Below are 6,000 nucleotides of genomic sequence, written 5' to 3' on the forward strand. Positions count from 1 at the left end.
GATCTGAATAACGCTTTTGCCCCACACCTCCTTGGCTCTTCTCTCTTCCTACTCACTTTTTTAGGATCAGATCTTTTATAAAGGCAAGCCAACCAAAGCACTAGAATCATCAGTGGAACCAGGATTAGGGTACAGACAACGTCTACCTCCACGAACCTACCTCTAAAAGGAAATGCTGTCACCACCCTCCTGGACATCAAGGAAAATACAAGTCCAGATAATAGAAAAGTGGTAGGACTAGGACACATGTCTTCAGTTGTACAGCCCATTATTGTTAGGTGTGGAATTATAACATATAGCTATAATTTCTTCCTATTTTTAAATGACCCTTTCTCTTTAAACTCATACTTTGTTCAATTAGAAATGCAAGCTCTTTACATAAACTCTTGTAAACTAGAGAAACAGAAGTCACCACCATGTCAAGAAAACACAAATATACTGGTACGGATTTCCTGCTGACGTGATGCATATAGACAGTGTTCTACCATGTTACCCATGGTGTACGTCAGATCTCTTAGCAGCAGCAAATGTGTACCTTAAATGTGTTGACTTATTTAGCCTTACAAAAATCCCATGCAGGAAGTTTACAATATTTCCATTTTATAGGTGAGAAAACTGAGGCCCCTAGAGATCAAGTGATTTGCCCAAGAAGATATGAGGAGTAATTGAAGGGGCAAGGAGTAAGACCCAGGCAGCATGACTCTAGAACACACATTTTTAAGCACTCAGCTGTGCTGACAACTTTTGATGATAAAAGGTGTGTGTGTGTATCTATCTATCTATCTATCTATCTATCTATCTATCTATCTATCATCTATATACACGTATATATACACATATATATATACATATATACATATATACCTTTATATATATTATATATATAAGTATATATGTATATATATATATGTATATATATGTATATATATGTGTATATATATATATATATATATATACACACACACACACATACAGAGGATGCCAAAAAAATGTATACACATTTTAAGAATGGAAAAAATTATTAAAACTGTAATAATATATACCAATAACAAAAGATGAATACAAGTCACATTTGACTTCTGCAATTATAAGAGGTGCTCAAAGTGGTTACCATCAGCGTCCAGACACTTCTGATTATGGTGAACTACTGCTTGAGCAACGTTGACCCGAGTGTCCACTTGTATACATTTTTTTGACACCCTGGTATTTCTGAGATTAATGGTAAATTTCATCTAAAAATTACGACAAATGTTTTCAGATGAACTTGTGTCTAATTAAAAAGATATCCCCACAACAATTTATAATGAAAGTATTTGTTTTTAGGCTCCATCCAGATGACAGTGTAGAGAGAGGCAGAAATTCCTTCAAATCCTTGAAGCTGTATTGGCACGGCCAATTTAAACACATTTGCTGAGATGACAGTCTGCCTCTGGACCTGGGGAGTAAACTGTGTTCTTGTCCTTCCCTTGTGCCACCAGGTACCGCAGCAGCCATGTTGTACCCTGCTTTAATGATTGCTGAATTCACATATTAAAATTTATCTCTACGTTTCTTTTTTCAGAAAAATTAGATGGTTGGCATGTGTTTCATGCATTAGCAAATGTCTTATTTTTATATTAACAAATATTTTTTAAGGCTGGACTAAATATAAAACCATCATGTAATAACTTTCTCCTTCAAACTTCTGTAGACACAGCTCCACTGTGTCCAGGGGTAAAGTCAGTCTAAGGCCAAGCTGAGCTTTGTTCTTTTGTCTTTCACCTTTTTTTTTTTTTCTGCATGAATGTTTATAGTCTTTTTCTCCATCCCTGTAATTCAAAGGTAACAAAGTTCTCTTTTCATTTAATTGACTTTGAACACAGTGAGCCTTGTTGCTCGGCTCCATTCTTTTTCAACTCAGGAAACTTTTATTTAATTATATCTTTAAATAATTGCTTCTATTCTACTTGTTATTTACTTTTCTCCTGGAACACCTATAATTCTCAGAGGGGTGGCTCTCCATTCATCTCATTTTCTCTCATTGTTTTCAACCCTTGAGTTTTTCGTCTACATCTTGATAGAGCTTGTCAACTTTGTTTTGCAGATTGTTTCATCATACCTACTGGATTGTCTTTAACACAACTTGTGCTTTTTACTGCTTTAATTCTGTTAGTGAATCTTTATTATTCTACAATATGTGTCCAATTTACCCAACTACAATTTTATCTAACATAGTTCCTGATCCTATTTTATTGTAACCCTGCCTTTTTTTTTAATCCCATAAATGATGCCAGTTTTCTACATTTTCAGAGGTCTGCTTTTTCCTTGTATCTTCTGAATGATGTTCCATTTTTCTTGTTCTGATATATATATGCATAAATGTATATGTAAACGTATATATATATAAATGTATAAAAAATATAGACACATTTATTTCTGTTTCTATAACAGACCTGTCCAGACCCAGCATCCAAAGACAGGATGTGTCTATTAACTTTGGCTCTCTTCTTTGTCCAGTTGGGTCCTGGTCAAATTTTTCTCAGATCTCCATGTGGACAGCAGATGGATGGGCTCCTACGCAATTCTCCTTCACTCTCACACATAACTCTCCTGAATGAGATGGGATCTCCTCAACCCCATTGTTCAGCTTTCACGCTTTGAACAAATGGATCAGGTAAGGAACTACAATGCACCCAGGATCCCTCCTATTTCTCCTTTCATCTGCCTTCTTCCTCTCCCACTCCCCACTCCCTGCCTCACCTCCCATTTCCTTTATAGGGAGTTGCTTTCTGAGAGGTTTAGTCTGGGTGTAGAAGAAGTAAAGGGATTGGAGCATCCTCGTAACAGGGCAGCTGTTGTGTTTTCTGGATAATAAAGACTTTAGTTCTAGGTTGGTAGCAGGTTGTGGGAAGTGGTTAAAAGAGTTGTGCCAGCTGTCAGCAACACTGATGTTGGTATTTTCCAGACTTATTCTACCAGCCAACAGTGCGTGGTTCTTATTGTTCTAGCTCCTGGCAATAGGTGAATGGCTGAATTGTAGGTTTGGATCTCAGTCTAGATTGTCACCTTTTTCTGTAGAAGAATTTGTTTTGGGGACCACTAAACAGATGTTAGTTTTAAACCGGAAGTTTTGAAATGGATACTGAGGAAGGAAACCTTCTGTGTCTTATAATATTATGGGTGACAAGGCAGACATGGTAATTCATCAGCCAGAGTCATGAGACACCCACATTCCTTTCTGACAGTGTCGTGGAGAATGATGAAAACTCAGACACCTGATCTGTTCTAGCGGCATGTGGAGCTAATGATGAACAAGATGTAGCTTCTATGACAGTCTGGAGCAGCTCAATATGACTGCATTTGGAGTGTCAGAGGGGGCCTAGGAACAGCTCTCAGCCCTGGCCCAGGTTCATACAACTCCTTTTCGGCAGAAAATTCAAGAGAAAAACAGGTTTTTGTAATCTCCAAGATTAAAATATTTCAGCCCAATATTATATAATAAAAAAATTGATTTAGGAAGCAAGACCAAGTACTTAGAAATTTGATTATATAAGTATCAACTGACCCTCAGTATTCCATTTTGTGATCAACTATGACAGCTACAATTCCTTTCATAAAACACTTCAGGATTCTTCAGTTTCACATATAGATGAAAATAATTAGGCCGGTTTACGAAGAATGGCTGCTATAGCTGATAGCTTATATTTTAGTAATTTATACAACTGCTAAGTACTAACGATAGCATGATTCGAGATATTTCAATAAAATATTTCTAGATAGAAAAAGTCCTCTGTCATTTCACATGGAAATTGATACATTTGGGGAAAGGAGGTAATTTCTGTGGAAACTGAAACTTGAGGTAAACACACACACACACACACACACACACACACACACACACACACACACAACCTTCCATCTCCATATTCAAATAACAGTTTGGTCATATGGACCCTGCCACCTAAGCAGATTTAGATAAAGCTAAGCATAAGCTGTAATTAAGAGAATAATGCAGAAACTGAAGACACAAAATAGAAATTGAAAATTAATTAAGCTTAAGTGAAATTAGTTTCATTTAATAGACATACACACTAGCCTAACGATAGTAAGCTTATTAGTTCTATTGATGTGAATTCTGAAGAGCTTAAAAGGTCTATATTAAGCTTCTGTCTTTGAAAATGTTCCTCATTATCAATCCAACTGCTTAATGAAACATCATAGAGGAAAGTCATGCTCTTATCGACTTTAGAGTCTTACAACACCGTGATCATCGCCCAACATCCAAAATAACATCTGGTTTACCACAGAAAGGTAAAACACCACATACGCACAAAATGACACAGTAAACATTATATCATCTCCCCATTCCCAAGGACATCCCAGGCCGTGACAATTTCTAAGTGGTTAAAGTATAAAGTCCTTGTGAAACTTAAATTTTAATGATTCAGGTTGGATATGTGATAGATTATAAACTGTAATCTTTCCCATAACGAACGATCAGTTTTATTCTCAAGGATGAAACAGATACTTATTCTATGGGTCATTCGAGTACAGTTTACACTCTTATCTAAAATAAGCATTTTTGTTCTTCACATGATCTGGAATAAAAAATCCATGCATGCATCTGAGTAATGTAATCATCTTATAGTCTGACAAATTGCTCTTTGTTTGTTCACTATTCATGCTTTGAAACGTGTGAAAATTCTGTAAAGACTTACTTTCAGTGACACATAAAAGCAAGAATATTTTCTAGAAATAAAGAACCAAAAAAAAAAAAAAAAGAAAAGAAAGTGCAGCGCCCTTTCTTTATAAGTCAGTTCCTTGGAAAAGAGAAACAGGTTTGTCATCTTATATTTTTGCTGTAAGTAATTTTTTACAGTGATTTGAACTATGAATCACTTTTCTTTATGTCTAATCGGTAGCAGGTGTCTGAAAAGCAATCTGATGAGAGATATTGTGTACTGAGCGTGCACTTGATTTTGAAACATTTGGTATTAATGTTAGACATGAGTTCTCAACAGCAGCATATTCACATCTCAAGCTAGTTAACTCTTGGGTGTAAAGTGCTGTCTGTCCTTCGAATTATAGGACATTTAGGAGCATCCCTGATCTCTGCTCACTAGATGCTGGTAGAATCCCCACCCACTCAAGTTATGACCACCAAAAATGTCTCCAGACATTGCCAGATGTCCTTGTGGTGACAGGCAGGAAGGGTGCGGAGGTCTGCCCCTGGTTAAGAACCACTGTCCTATGGCCCTTCCTAAATTGCACTTGCTCTGCAACAAGAGTAGAGCTCTTTCTTCTTGGCTGGAGAAAAAAGTAACATGTTTGGATGCCTGATACTGGAGTTCTCTCTCTCCTTTATGTGTTAAGGGGGCTCACTGAATTCTCATATTTGCAATTTGTCAATCTCAACTAATATGTGGCTCTTCTTGGCTGGAAACACGCTCCTGTTGGTGATGGGGTAGAGGGTGCTCAGTGTTTTCAGCTGGTGAGCTCTGTTCAACTACAGACAAGCTTATCTCGCTGGGGAGAAAATAGGTCCGATGTCAATAGAATCTTAAGTATACCTTCTGATTTGTATTGTTCCCTTGGTTTCTCTCTTGATTTCCTTGCCCCATCAACAATACTCACTACCCAATCCCTCTCCAGATACTAAATGTCTCCTATTTGGGTCATTAACTCCATTGTAACACTGCACACCCTGGCCTTGCTTCCAAAGACAAACACATTCATGCATCACGCTCATGCGTACTTGTAGCAGCCATGAACCTCGGGCCCAAACTCACATGTACAGGAAACAAACCTTTTCCATTTTTACAGCAAACTCAATTTTTTATTTGGAATTTCCATTTTACTGGGTGAAGATAAATAGGAAAGAAATAATCTCATGAAATTCAGGGTCATCCCCACAGATGGCCCTTTGGCCCTGTGGGTGTGTGTGGACCAAGACCCAGAAGTACAGAAATGCCAATGGTCCATGACCTGAGATATCATCAGGGTCTCAGCTCTTCATTGGCT

This window comes from Rhinolophus sinicus, chromosome 17 (genome assembly GCF_057876585.1).
Source record: "Rhinolophus sinicus isolate RSI-liver-muscle chromosome 17, RSI-T2T, whole genome shotgun sequence".
Classification (NCBI taxonomy): Eukaryota; Metazoa; Chordata; class Mammalia; order Chiroptera; family Rhinolophidae; genus Rhinolophus; species Rhinolophus sinicus.